Source organism: Marmota monax, unplaced genomic scaffold (assembly GCF_021218885.2).
Source record: "Marmota monax isolate L192 unplaced genomic scaffold, Marmota_monax_Labrador192_F-V1.1 WCK01_AAM20220418_F8-fsc00002, whole genome shotgun sequence".
NCBI lineage: Eukaryota > Metazoa > Chordata > Mammalia > Rodentia > Sciuridae > Marmota > Marmota monax.
The window spans coordinates 12,679,000-12,694,186 of record NW_026693571.1 but is presented as its reverse complement, the minus strand read 5'-3'; the positions used below and the strand labels follow the sequence as shown (position 1 = coordinate 12,694,186).

General features: G+C 38.8%; 1 pseudogene; it reads right to left on the bottom strand.

Moving 5' to 3' along the window:
* Window positions 1-7,924: 7,924 nt before the first annotated feature.
* LOC124102793 (U6 spliceosomal RNA) lies at window positions 7,925-7,981 on the bottom strand (annotated as a pseudogene).
* Window positions 7,982-15,187: the final 7,206 nt, after the last annotated feature.

Genomic DNA, 15,187 nt, shown 5'->3' with positions numbered 1-15,187 from the left:
TCAGACAGGGCCACATCTGATTTGAACAGTGCCACCCTGGAAGTGACTACCATCTACTAACCTTTGAGCTTATTGGGAGATTCCTCCAGAACTCTGCTCCAAGCCAGAATATTATGGGGAAAAAAAAGCAACATCACTAAAAAGCATTGACCCAATAACTTTTTTCTGTTAACTTCAACACCCTGGGCCCTGTGTCAACCCTCATTTCATCATCTGTCATCTGGCTGAACCTTGGAAACCTCCTGTTCTTCACATTTGCACATAGGTCTCCACTTGCCTAGGGCAGGGAGAATTTGAGACTGCAAGCTCAAAGACTTCCTGCTAAGGCCCCCGCCAGCCCTCATGTGACTGACCCATGGAGCTGGGGAGCTGGCCTGCTACAGATGGGGCTGCAAGCAGGCCTGCTGCTTATAATGTAACAGGAGACAGCTGAAAATGACAGATGAGCAGTATTCAAAAAGCTTTATTGGCTCTTTGCCTCCCCTAGAAAGAATTGCCAGGAACAAACCTTTCCATGCCAGCAGGGGTGCATACAACTGCCCTGTGACGCTGTGCCACTTGCTGCTTTGGCCTCTGGTTGGTTTACTATGAAAACCTTCCTACTTTGTAGAATTCAGGCTTAGCTGTGACTCCTGCCTAGTTCTACCTCTCTGCACTTCTCAGCTGTCTAGAGAACCAGACTCCTGCAGAAAAGTCAGTATTCGACAGGTCCTCAAGTCCTTGAGAGTTTTTAAATTGGTACTTTGTTTTAAAGACCATCTGAAGTGAATATGCAACAAAAACAGAGGTCTGGCGGAAGCATCTTTTTTTTTTTTTCCATGTTTCAGGTAAGGACAGTGCTTGGTGCATGAAACACTGACTTCAGCCACTCCACACATCAGTCTGGGGTCAGGTCCTGACTGCTGGCCTCCCTCCCCAATCCCCACTGGAGAAGTACACTCCATTTGTTGAAGTGAGAAAATGGACAAAAGCGATGTTTGGAAAAGAATTAACTGCAATTTACATTACTTCAGTTTTACCAGAATAATTCCGTTTCAAAGAACAAAGATATTTTTGTTCCCATGTGGAATCACTTGCTTAAATTCCCCTCTCCCTTACCAGGTAATTTCTCACACATTTCTTTGGTTGTCTAGTCCATCAGTCACTCTTCAAAGGAGCCACTATTCCTTGCATTGGCCAATACACTGTCTTTGAGGGTTTCTTTTTATGCTGTTTTAGAAGGGGTTTAATGTACTGAATTTGACATTTTTTCCTCTCTCAGTCTTAATTCAAACTGAAATGTGAATTCCACTAAGTGATTGGGTAAAATAGTAGTTATATAAAGACCCTACAACCTCCTACTGCTCAAGAATGAATTCAAATAATCTGAATTCTCAGAAGTAAAGATTTATAGGCATGTTTCACTGACCATGTGGTTTTAATTCCATGCATAGCTACGTTAGCTGAAACCTGTGTTGCTTGAAACATGCTGCCTGGGGTATCCTGACCCTTCTTCACAGGTAGTTTCTTGATTTGGCTTTAAAGAATATGATGAAGATCAGGTAGTAGTGTATGTAGTTGAGTGCTGCTGAGCCTCCTCCGAAAAATCAGTGTGCACCCATCATAGGGTTGTGGATAAATGAATATATAAAGGGTTTTCAGTAGAATAAATGGTAATTTTTATGAAGAGTTTTTCAGCTCTCTTCTTCCCCTTTGCTTCATGCTAGCAAGTTCCTCTACTGACCCCATATCAGAGCCCCACTTCTGGTTCCTGTGGCCCCCTCCCCCTCCCCTTTCCCTATGAACAGAACCCCTGGCTCCCTTCCCAAACAAAACAGGTTTACATGAAAACACATGATCAGGACTCATCACTAGAATATCAAAGCTAGAGAGAAGATAATCACAAAACAAGGGAATAGCTCCCCATCTGTAATCTGACATCACATCACGGTCAAAGGGTTTATAATTCCCTGGTGATGATGGAAACTCCAGTAGTTGTAGTGACTTTATGATTTCTAACAAACCAAATATATATCAAAGATGAATGAGAAGGGCAAACCATTTCTGAGCTAAAAGAAAAAAAATGTCAGGGATTTATACCTGTTTTTATTTCTATTACTTACAATGTCACTTACAAAATATAACAGGTTATATTTCATAAAACTAATGTTTGCAATATCCATGTCTAAAACATGCACTTGAATAAAATTTTTTGGGGGGGTACCAGGGATTGAACTCAGGAATACTCACCCACTAAGCCACATCATCAGCCCTATTTTGTGTTTTATTTAGAGACAGTGTCTCACTGAGTTGTTTAGCACCTCACCATTGATGAGGCTGGCTTTGAACTGGAGATCCTCCTGTCTCAGCCTCCTGAGCCACTAGGATTACAGGCATGCACCACCATGCCCAGCACAATATCACCTACTAACAGGATATAGTTCATAAAATTAATTTTTGCAATATCCATATCTAAAACATGTACTTGAATAAAATATTTTAAAGCAGAGTATATTAAGAAAGAAGAGAGATACTAGTTATGTTTTAAATATATAATTGAATGGAGACCAGGTATAAGTAGAAAAAGGGGACCCAGGGAGAGAAAAGATAGGAAAAAAGGACGCACTGAGGAATTAAATGGACCAAATTATGTTATGTACACATACAAATATGTCACAATATATCCCACTGTTAAGTATAATTAGAAAATTAACTTGAACTTAATTAAAAAAATGTAGCACTGACTTTAAGAGATGATTATTTGTGTATCACATGGGAGATGGCATGTTAAAGAATTAAAAGTCTGGAGTCTGGTGTGTGGGGTCAAGCCCCAGTTTTACCAGTTACTCTGTGACCATAACTAGGTGCTAATCTTTCCTTTTTTAAAATTTTTGCATCTGAACAATAGACATAATATCTGTTTCACAAGGATTTATCGAAGAATAAACAAGCTCATTTATAGCACATCAGAAGAACTAAAAAATGTTAGCTATTATAATTGATCAGCTCAATCCAGGAAATTTCTTACCATAGTGATTTTATTTTATGCATTTTCAAATCATAAATGAGAAGTAATAAGTACTTATTAGCTGTACCAAATCATCAAAAAGCTGATCTGAGCCACTTCCTTCTCTACTATCAGGTTCTTGTTTTTTGTGTGTGTTTGTTTAGTTTTTTTTTTCTTTAATTTTTTATTGTTGGTTGTTCAAAACATTACAAATTTCTTGACATATCATATGAGAGAAGGAAGTGGCTCCACTGGAACAGAACCAGAGAGTGACAGCCTCACGGCCACATTTGACCACCAGGCTTGGGGTGCAAGTACCCCATGTAAGATATCGTGTCCAGAGTGACGTGACAAGGAAAGCTTTGTTTCCCCTAAATAACATGTATTTTATTTTCTTCTTGCCCACATTAAAAACTAAGTGCGTGCAAAAAAATAAATAAATAAATAAAAATAAACATCATGAACTTCCTCTGAAAAGATTTCCAGTTTCATGTGCCAGATATAAAATGGGATACTAGAAGGAAAACTGTTTGCATAACTGAATAGAGAATGCAAGCTCCTCTCTACAATGGAGAATGATATTAAATACATAAAGTAGCTTTCTTTACACTTTTACACCTAAAGAATACTTTGACAACTGCTAGTACTTTAATGACCACTTTTAAATATTTTTATATTATAATAGTTCCCTCTTACCTACAGGAGATGTGCTCCAAGTGGATACCTGAATTTATGATAGTACTAATGCCACACTTTTTTCCTCTATGTGCCTATAAAAAAAATGCTGATCTGAATGAGATCTTAGGGATCACTTCTTCTAATACTGGTTTTATGGATTCCTTCCTTCATTCATTCACGTAGTTTTAGGCACTCATTCTGTGCCTGGTGCCTTTCCAGATGTTGGGTATCCAACAGTGAATATAGCCATTAAGCATCTTTCTCTTGGGATATTTATTCTAGTTGGGAGAGTTAGGACAACATATACAAGGCGTTAAGTTCTGTGGAGAGAAAAAAGGCAGGTAAAGGTGGATAGAGAATGCTGGCTGTTGGGAAGGGTGGATGGAGGATTTTTTTTTTTTTAACATAGATTGCTTAAGGAAGTCTTCACGGATTAGGAAACATTTGAGGGCAGTGAATATGCGAGCCTTGTGGATATTTGGAAAAAGAGCAAATCGAGTAGAGAAAACAGCAAGTGAAAGTCCCTGAAGTGGCATCGTGGGCATAGGAAGACTGTGGCTGGAGCAGAGTGATGAAGAGCCTACTAGGGAATGAGGTCAGAACATTCCAGGGCTTATTGTAGAACACAGTAAGTTCTTTGGCCTTTACTCTAAGTAAGATGATAATATTGGCGAATTTTCAGGAGAGGAAGGGCATAAGCTAATTCAGCTTTAAAAGATAACCCTGAAAAATAAATATTAAAAGGCAAAGATGGAAACAAGAGACTAATGAGGGGGCCATTGTAATAAACAAAGCTTCTCAGGGTAGAAGTCATACGAAGTGGTTAAGCCCAAGATGTAGGTGTGAAAGTCAAGGAAGTCAGTTCAAATTTTTGGTATGAGAAACTGAAAGAATGTTTGAGCACTGGGGTGGAAGGAGTCCAGAATTTATTTTTAAGAGTTGAGTTTGAAAGCATACTAGACATCCAAGTGGCAGTGCTGAAAAGACAATTGGAAAAGAAATCTCAAGTTCAGAAAAGAAGCGTGGCAGAACTGGGTGTGGTGGTGCACGCCTGTAATCCCAGTGGCCCAGGAGACTGAGGAAGGAGGATCAGGAGTTCAAAGCCAGCCTCAGCAACAGCGAGGCACTAAGTGACTCAGTGAGACCCTGTCTCAAAATAAAAAATAAAAAAATACACAAAAGGGCTGAGATTGAAGCTCAGTAGTTGAGTTTCCCTGAGTTCAAAATCCCGATACCCCCTCCCCCCAAAAAAAAGAAGTGTGGCGGAGATACAAATGTGGGGGTCATCAGCATACACAGTATATTAAATCTAGTAAACTAAACAAGATGATCAGAAGAGGTGTGTACAAAGAAAAGACACCCAAAGATAGAGCCATAGGCTACACCAGTAGTCAGAGGTTGAGATGCAGGAAAGAAACCTACCAGGAGGATAGGAAAGGGACAGTTGATGCAGTTGGAATGAGATGGGGAGACTTTCTAGAAACAATTGAAATGGAATGAGATGGGGAGACTTTCTAGAAACAATTGAAGGAAAGGCTTCGAAAAGAAAGCTTGAAGCTCTTCTTGATTTGACCAACTATGTCAAATGCTGCTGAAATAAGAAGATGAGACCTGAGAAAGAATCACTGGCTTCCTCTTGACAATATTTATAGTTGTTTTGATGGAATTGTGAGGGCCAAAGCCTGATTGGAGAGGGTTCAAGAGAAAATTGAAGGAAAGGAGTTGAAAACCATGTGTCAAGATTGTTCTTTAAGCAGATTTTCTATAAAGAGAGAAAAGACATCAGACTTTATCTCCATTATAGTTGGAAGCAAAGGAGGAGCATTATAAGGTGGGGTAGCATACAGAATTTTCTCTGTATGTAGATGGGAATGGTTCAGTAGTGATGGAAAATTGTACAGAAGAAGGAGTTGAGGAATTTCTGGAATTATACACATGAGAAGGCTTTCTTTCCTAAAAAGGTTAGTATTAAATGTAAGTAGCACATCTCTTACTCCAAATACATATAGAGTATTTTTTTAAACTAGGAAACACATACAAAGGCACTCTGCTATGTACTCCAAGTCACTGTAGAACTTGGATAAGAGATTCCCTTCCTACTTTCTGGTGCTGGGGCTCAAACTTGGGGTCTTGAACTTGCTAAGCAAGCATTACTGAGCTACGTCCCCAGACCCAAGAGCTGTCTTTGACTCTATCACTGCTCCTTTACCCCCTCCCCAACAGCCCTCTTTGTACTCTTTTTCTTTTCAGTTTTCTCCATGACATTTACCATCATCTAGCATATCACATATTTTTAATTGTATTTTTCTCTCAACAGAATGTGACTTATGTGGGGGCAGGAATTTTTATCAATTTTGTCCCCAGCTTCTGGAATACTGGTTGGTACATAAGGTGTAAGCAATGAACACCAACTGAATAAAGAATGAGTTGCCTCTTTAAAAAAAAAAATCCATCCTTGGCTTTGTTTTTTAGCATGAGGAATTGAATTCAGGGGCACTCAACCCCTGAGCCACATCCCTAGTCCTATTCTGTATTGTATTTAGAGACAGGGTCTCACTGAGTTGCTTAGCACCTTGACATTGCTGAGGCTGGCTTTGAACTCCCGATCCTCCTGCCTCAGACTCCCGTGCCACTGGGATTACAGGTGTTCATCACCATGCTCAGCTTCAAGAGCCATTTTAGAGAAAGAAATGATAAGGAAACTGAGGCCTGGGGGAAAAGTAACTTGGGTGAGGAAACATAGCAGTGAGGGGTAGAGCCCCAGCCTTCCTCCACTTCCTCCAAGACTTCTTCCACAGCTGCATGCTTTGTAACAGAAAGGGGAAGACAGAAGTAGGTAAAACCCCACTGACTTGATAAATTCCATTTCTTCACTGAGTGTAATTTTATTGCAATCAAATGTGCATCACATTTCTAACTTAAGTGGGTCTTTTTCCTTATGCAGTAAGTCTTTCATATATGAGGCTTACAACTGTCATAAAAATTGTATAATGATAATATATGTCCCAAATGCTAAAAAGATTCATTTTAACTATAATTAGGTACATATCTCTTACTCTATGTACATGGTATTTAAACTAGAAAACATTTACAAGGGCACAGTAGTGTCTACTCCAAATCAATGTAGAACTTGTGTAAGAGTTAACTTTGCACAGTTTTATTCCTACACACACACACACACACACACACACACACACACCTCCATTGTGAATATTAGGAAGATATAATAGAGATTTGAGGGAGAATATAAAATTAATATAACCAACATAGTTGGCTACATTGTTTCATGGCAACTTCAATTGCAGTAACCTGATTTACCTAATAATAATTATTAAATACTGGTATTTTTAAGTCACAAACCTTCTTCAGCTTTGTTTACACATGAGAAATTAGGGTTAACATATTCACTGTAAAATCATCATAAATAGTAAATAAAATTATTTATTTTTTACTTATTTTTGGTACCAGGGATTGAATTCAGGGGCACTTGACCACTAAGACTCATCCCCAACCTTTTTTGTATTTTATTTAGAGACAGGGTCTCACTTAGTTGCTTAGGGCCTCACTAAATTGCTGAGGCCAGCTTTGAACTCACAATCCTCCTACCTCAGCCTCCTAAGTAGTGGGGATTATAGGCATGTGCTAGCATGCCCAGCCATATGCTATGCTTCTATACATAGAAAAAAACTGGAGACTTGACCAAAGGCAGAACTCATGAATGAATTCATTAAAGTGACAAAATACAAAAATCAACGTACAAAAATCAGTAGCTTTTCTATACACTGTTAATAATTTGCTGAGAACTAAATTATAAAAAGTAACTCATTCACAGAGGATACAAAAAATAAATAAAATACTTAAGAATAAACTTAGCTAAGAAAGCGAAAGATCTCTACAATGACATTACAAAACACTGATGAGAGAAACTGAAGACACCAAATGATGGAAAGACCTCCCATGTTCATGGACTAGAAGAATTAATGTTGCTGAAATGTCCAGAATAACCAAAGTGAGCTACAGATTCAATGTAAAATACCAATGACATTCAAAACACTAATGACATTCTTCACAGAACTAGCAAAAACAATCCTAAAATTCATGTAGAAGCACACAAGATCTCAAATAAGTCAAAGCAGTCTTGAGCAAAAGAGGCAAAATTGGAGGCATCACAATTCCTGGTTTTAAGACATATTAAAGAGCCAGAGCAAACCACAAAAACATATAACAATGCAACAGAATAGAGATTCCAGAAGTAAACTAATGCTAATCTTCTCTGTATCATTCCAATTTTAGTATATGTGCTGCTGAAGTGAGCACCAGTCAACTGATTATTGATGAAAGTGCCAAAAATGTACTTTGGAGAAAGGACAGCCTCTTCAACAAATGGTGCTAGGGAAAAGGGATATCCACATGTACAAGATGAAATTTGAGCCATCTCTCACCCTGCACAAAAATCAACTAAAAATAGTTCAGAGACTTTAATACAAGACCTTAAGCTTTGGCAAAGTGCAGTGGCCCATGACTGTAATCCCAGAAGCTTGGGAGACTGAGGTAGGAGGAACACAAGTTCAAAGCCAGTCTCAGCAAATAGGCAAGGCTCAATAACATTTAGTGATATCATCTCTCAAAATTAAAAAAACAAAAAAGGGATGGGGATGTGGCTCAATTGTTAAGTGCCCCTGGGTTCAATCCCTAGTACAAAAAGAAGGGGAGAAAAAAAAGAAAAACTTTGAAATTGCTTTTAAAAAATCATAGGGAAACTCTTAAAGATCTTTGTTCAGGCAATGATTTTCTGAGAAGGACCCCAAAAGTACATACACACACAAAAAGCTTCTGTACAGTGAGCCTAGTGAAGAGACAACCTCCAAAATGGAAGAAAATACTTGCCAATTACTCATCTGATAGAGTTAGTATCTAGAATATATAAGGACCTCAAAAAAACTTAATATAAAAGCAAGTAACCCAATTAAAAAATGGACAAAATGATCTGAATAGATGCTTCTCAAAAAAATACAAATGTCCAACAAATATATGAAAAAATGTTCAATATCATTAGGAAAATGTAAATCAAAACTATAATGAGATTCCATTCATTCCAGTTAGAACGGTTATTATTTTTTTTTTAAAAAAGTGATGAAAGTGTAGAGAAAAAAACAACTCTTACACACTGATAGAGTATAAATTAGTGCAATCACTATGAAAGTTAGTATGGAGGTTTCTCAAAAGACTAGGAATGGAACCACCATACGGTCCAGCTGTAATCACTCCTAGTTATATTTGCAAAGGAATTGAAATCAACCTATCAAAGAGAACCTGCATGCCCATGTTTACTGTGGCACTCTTCACCATAGTTATGGGGTCCAATCTATGTAGGGGACCATCAATAGTTGAATGGATTTTAAAATTAAATTTTCTCCTTCATATGTGGAAGTGAAAAAAAAAAAGTCAACCTGAAAATCATAGTAGGGATCATTGGAGATTGGGAAGTGTGGGGGTGGGGGTGGAAACCAGGAGGTTGGATTTGATCAATGCATGCTACATTCATGTCTGGAAATATCACAGTGACTTCTATTGATGTATACAATCAATATGTGTTAGCAGAAAGTTTTCAAAACAAAATATGTATCACAACGCCTAGGACAGAGTAAGTACTGAAGAGTAACTCTACCCAATTCCTTCCTCCTTCAGTTCCGTTTCAGGTAATCAGGCTGGTAGGAGGAAAACCACAATTATGCCCCTCCCTGCCTCTGAGGTCTTGTCACTATTAATACCAAAGTGATTATGTGCAACTACTGTAGAATTACAAAAAGAGTATACCTGGCATCTGCCTTCAAAGTCCTTAGCACATCGTCAGTGAGACAGGCCTTAAAGAGTGGCTCCTGCTCCTGACTGGTCCACTTCAGAGGCTTCTCCTTGTGCTCAGATTTGAGTTTTACTTCCTTACCAAGGTTTGTGGGGCCCTGTGTGATGGACCTCACTTTTGCCTCTGGTCACATATCTTTCTCCTTTTGGACAGTCTGTCCTCAATCCCATTTGACACCACCCTAGTCATGCTGGATTCTTTTTAGTTCTTCCTCTGCAGTAACTCCTCCAACATGCGTTAGCTTTTCTGCCCGCTGCAGCCCTCTTATAACACTCCTGAGGCCAAGCTCCTTGAAGTCAGGGATAGGGTCACTATGGGCCCTGGTTTTATACTTTAGCCCACTCTGCTATCACTTAATCATGCCTGGTACATAATAGCAGATTAAATGATATTGAATAGTATTTTCCTGAAGGAATTGTGAGATTATTAATGAGATTATCTAGATATTTTAAAATATTTTTTATTTGTTCTAATTTGGTATACATGACAGTAGAATGTATTTTGACACATCAGACATAGTGAAGCATAACTTCTCATTCTTCTGGTTGTACGTGATGTAGAGTTACACAGGTCATGTAATCATATGTGCGCTTAGCCTAATAATGTCCAATTCATTCTACTGTCATTTCTACCACGAGGCCCCCTCCCCTACCTTCACTTCCCTTGTCTAGTCCAAAGTACCTTCTCCCCATCCTCCTATTGTTATTTAGCATCTGCATATCAGAGAAAACTTTCAGCCTTTGGTTCTTTGCAATTGGCTTAATTTGCTTAGCGTGATATTCTCCAGTTTCATCCATTGACTGGCAAATGCCATAATTTAGAGTTTGCTAACAATTTAAATTTCACTCAAGACTGATCTTTTTAAGAGATATGAATGCAAGCTTAAAGGAGGGAGACATCAGCATGGGCTGACACAGCCTGTATGGTGACTCTTGACCAACCTGGAAAGGGCTTCTGTGAATAGTAATTAAGGGAGAAACTCAAGACAAAAGCCATGGATTTGGGTGGGAGGAGACAGAATCCAAATGAAAGAACACCCAACATCTACAAAACCCAGAGATATGCCCCGTTCATCAAAATATATTTCCTGCTGGGTTCAGTGGTGCATGCCTATAATCCCAGCAGCTCTGGAGGCTGAGGCAGGAGGATCCCAAGTTCAAAAGCCAGCCTCAGCAACTTTGCAGACTTAAGCAACTCAAAGAGACCCTGTTTCTAAATAAAATATATAAAAGGGCTGGGGATATTGCTTAGTGGTTAAGTGCATTGAATCCATTTGGTACTGGGTTTAATCCCCAGTATCAAAAAAAAAAAAAAAAAAAGGAAAAAAATATATTTCCCGGTACAGTCTATGTCAGGGCAGTTTGGAAAATAAAACACATGAGCAAAAAAGGTTGGTGATGGGAGGTAGGAATTCACTGTTATTTGAAAAATGAAATAAAAGTGTCCAATAAGTAGGTGACAGATAGGTGACCAAACATATTCATGGAGGGAATTGGGAGGAACCACTCCCAAGGAATGCTTGAGAAGATGCCACCTGGAGAGGGCTTTAAGGATGGAGGTGTTTGGATAGGGGCAACAGACAGAGAAATACTACACAAGGGGCCCTCTATTATAGAAGTTCCCCAACAAACTAAAAGAAACCTCTTGGGGCTGGGTTTGTGGCTCAGTGGTAGAGTGCTTGCCTAGCACGTGTGAGGCACTGGGTTTGATCCATCCCCAACACATCATAAAACTAAATAAACCAAATAAAAGTATTGTATCCATCTACAACTAAAAATATTTTTAAATATTTTTTTTAAAAGATGGGACCTCTTTTCCTCTAGACAGTATTCTTTTATAATTATTAATGGTCAAAGTACTTGGAGGCAATAGGATAAAACCGACCATTTAACTTTCAATAATTTAAATAATTCCCAGTTCTGCCCTGGAGTGAGTTACATCAACTTTTTGAAAGGATTGCTTCATCTGTACCAAATGGAAATAGCAGTGTGTCTCCCCCAGAGGTGGCTGTGAGGACCACAAGAGCTAAACTAAGCATGGGGTTGTACCCAGCAGGATGTCAGGAACAACAGAAGTTGGACTCTTAGAGATAGACAAGGAGGCTGCAGGGAGAATGAATTTGTGCTTAACCACCTAACAGTCATTCTCTGAGACAACAGGAAGCACAACAGAAAAGGAGAGCCAGGGGAAAAGGAAACTTTTAAAGAGAATTACATCAGCAGAGGAAATAAGCTGCATCTGGTGAGACAGCGCAATGTTAAGTACAGCCTTTGCTGATGCCAAATGGATGTCTCCAGCCTTGCTTGCTTATATCTTATAAAAATGGATGCAAAAGCAAGAGCCAGTGTAAGCCTGTAGCATGAAAGGCCTACAAAAATAGGAAAGGCATAATGTTGGCACAAGAAAATCCTAATAAGAGGGGAAAAAAAAACCCCTCATCTTTCTGAATGGTGTGTTAAAAACAGCTGGGAACTAAACATGCTAAATCCCTGGCTGGGAGATTTTGCCTCTGGAGAAAAGTTCCACAGATGCAGATCACAATCTGAAAAAGGAATACCCTTCTCAACTGGGACTGATTCAAACCAAGGTCACCACCTCTTACAAAGAAATTGAGAACAGCTGGTGTGAACCTGACCTCTAACTGGGCCTGTGCCCTGTGACTGTTGAGACCCATAGATAAACAGGACGTGGAGGAAGACAGTCCTCCCTGAATTCATCCTGAGGCCCACATCTGTAAGACAAAGGGCAGGCTAGGTCCACTCCTCTCCTTTTGGGCTCCACATCCCTGAGTCAGCCTTGGGCAAAGAACCCAAAGAAGTCACCATACGCAGAGTTCAAGGCAGCAAAGAGGCCCTGGGAAACTTGTATTATGTGGTACAGATGGCCATAGACAGCCATTTCTAAATTAGTACCAGCCCCACATTTCCCCCGAGTTTGTCTAAATGTGTCTTTATATAAAACTGTTAAAGGAGTCCTATGTGGGAAAGACCAATTAGAGTTGTGGTTAGTAAAGTTTGGGCATGGTTGACAGAGGGACATGGCTCCAAATGAGGGTGGCATCAATTCCAAGTTTGTTATTTACTTCCAAGATAGTTAACTTCTCTTTAAGTTTATCAATAAACTGGGGATAATGATACCCACAACTTAGGAAACTGTCAAGTAACAACATTCATGTATGTGAGTTCTCAGAAGACTGTCACGTTGTGCTCAAAAATGGTACTTACTAGAGGTTATTTTTTCTAGAAATATGGGATTTTACATGATATTGATTAATTTCAAAATAAAATGTTTTTATAAAATTTCACACAATGTTAAGCATAAAAGCAAACACAAAAGAGTTCAAATTGTATTATTTATCCTCTATGAAGTTCAATAAGAGGCAAAACAAATTCATGGATTTAGGAAGTCAAGGCAGTTGTTACCCTTGAGCAGGGGAGATACAGTTTGGTGGTCAGTAGTGATTAATAGACAGCATGAGATAGGAAGTGTTCTGCTTCCAAGTGCCGGTAATATTCTGTTTCTGTATCTGGAAGCTGGTTACACAGTATGTTGACTTGATGAAAACTCACAGACCTATATAACTATGATAGTTACACTGTTCTGTATATTAAGTTATCCTTCATTATAACTTTCATTGAAGAAAGAATGTTTTTAAAAAACTACAAAGTCCTCATTTCCCCTATCATATGAAAGAAGCTCTCACCATTTATTTTGTCTTCAAACACTTAGTGAATACCTACTTTGTGCCAGGAACCATTCTTGGGTAGGCCAGCAAATAAGGAAGACATCCTGTTCTCAGTTGCAAAGGAATCTTCCGTATTCAGGGAGAGTAGAGTGGGGAGAATACCACCTAAATCTTCTATCTATTAAGTTTTGGTTTCTTCACAAGGTAAATGAACTTGACGAAGGTCCTCCCTACTTTTCAGAATATTTATATATTCTAAACCCTATCAGGAAAAGAGATAAATGCCTCCCCTAGGATTCTCATAAATAACACATATTGATCTGAGTAATTCCTTTAATGATTTCCTCTTAGGAGACATTAGAAAGATTTTTTTCCTCCCCAATTTCAAATATAACTCTCCAAGTCCTCTTTATTTTGTTTTCTAGTAGGAATTTCTAGTTACTTTTATGGTTTAAAAATTGAGAAATCCAGAATACCTAAGAGAAATTTTAGTAAAGCATGTACTCAAAAACATTAATTTCCATCAACACTCCAAAATCTATTCTTCCAAAAGTCACAAAATCTTAATTGATGCATGATGTCAACAAAAATGGCAGGCTAGAAAGCTGAAGCCCTCACTTTTCCATGGAAATGTTAAAAGAGGGAAGAAAAAAAAAACCCACCAGCTAAAATAACCTTATAGAACCTCTAGGAAAATAATTAAAGGTCCACAGTAATCAAGAGAGCACCCAATCAAGAAAATCCACATTTGAAATGGTAGGAAATATCACTGTGTTAGTCAGATTTTTTTTTTTTTTTTTTTTTTTTTTTTTTGCTGCTGTGACTGAAAGATCTGACCAGAACAACTGTAGGGGAGGAAAAGTTTATTTAGGGGCTCATGGTTTCAGAGGTCTCAGTGGCTGGCTCCAATCCTCAGAGCTTAAGGACATAACAGCAGGATACAACAGCAGAAGAGTGTGACAGAGGGAACGAGCTCACATGATGATCAGAAAGAAGAGAGAGAGAGAGACAGAAATGGAGAGAGAGATACTCTACTTCCAGATACAAAATATATACCCCATAGTCACACTTCATCTGCCTCCAGTTACCACTCAGTTAATCCCACCAGGGATTGATCCACTAATTAGGACAATGCTATAATCCAATCATTTCTCCTCCAAACCTTCTTGAATTGTGTCACATATGAGCTTTAGGGGAACACCATATCTAAACCACAAAAGTCATGATGTCCATGTCACCCACCCCACCCCCCTTTTAAGAAACAAATTTTAGCACATCTTCACTCTACCATCTCCTGGTAAGGCTCAGTCTTGATCTGGAAAAGGCAACATTTCAGATTTCAGTTCCTTTCTGTGAAATACAGGGCAGAGAAGAATTTATAACCAATGTGGGCTCAGGGAAGAACAGTGGTTGCTGTTCATGAAAATTTTCAGGTAACTAGATCAGCAGTTGTTTGGAACAAGAGGTGACAGGTAGAGAAGGGCAGTAGGCCATGTAAGGACCTGAGAAGATGTTATGAGATCCTTTGGGGAACTAAAACATTCAAAACAGCCTTGTAGTGTTCCAGGGGTTGTTGAAAGAGTCACACACAGGCCCAGAAAAGGCGTGTGCTCAGAAATGACCCAAGACCACCTTAAGCTTTCAATTTAGACTTATTTTAAAGCCTAGAGCATGCCCAGCTAATTAGTGAAGAATTTCCCCCAAGCAAAGCCATTTTATAAAGACTAGGAGAAATGGCTGTTTCCCAACTGCTCAAAGTTTATTTATTTATTTAGTGGCTTCTAATTATACCCAAATGCCCGATTTTCAACAGAAATTCACAAGGCATACAAATAAACAAGAAACCATGCATGGTTCATTTCAAAGAAGGTAAAGTGGCAGACACTACCTGTCTCCCCACCATCAGGAAAGCAAAAGCACAGGCGTAAAATTTACTAGGCAAAGCATTTAAAACAACTGTTATTCCACAAAACAA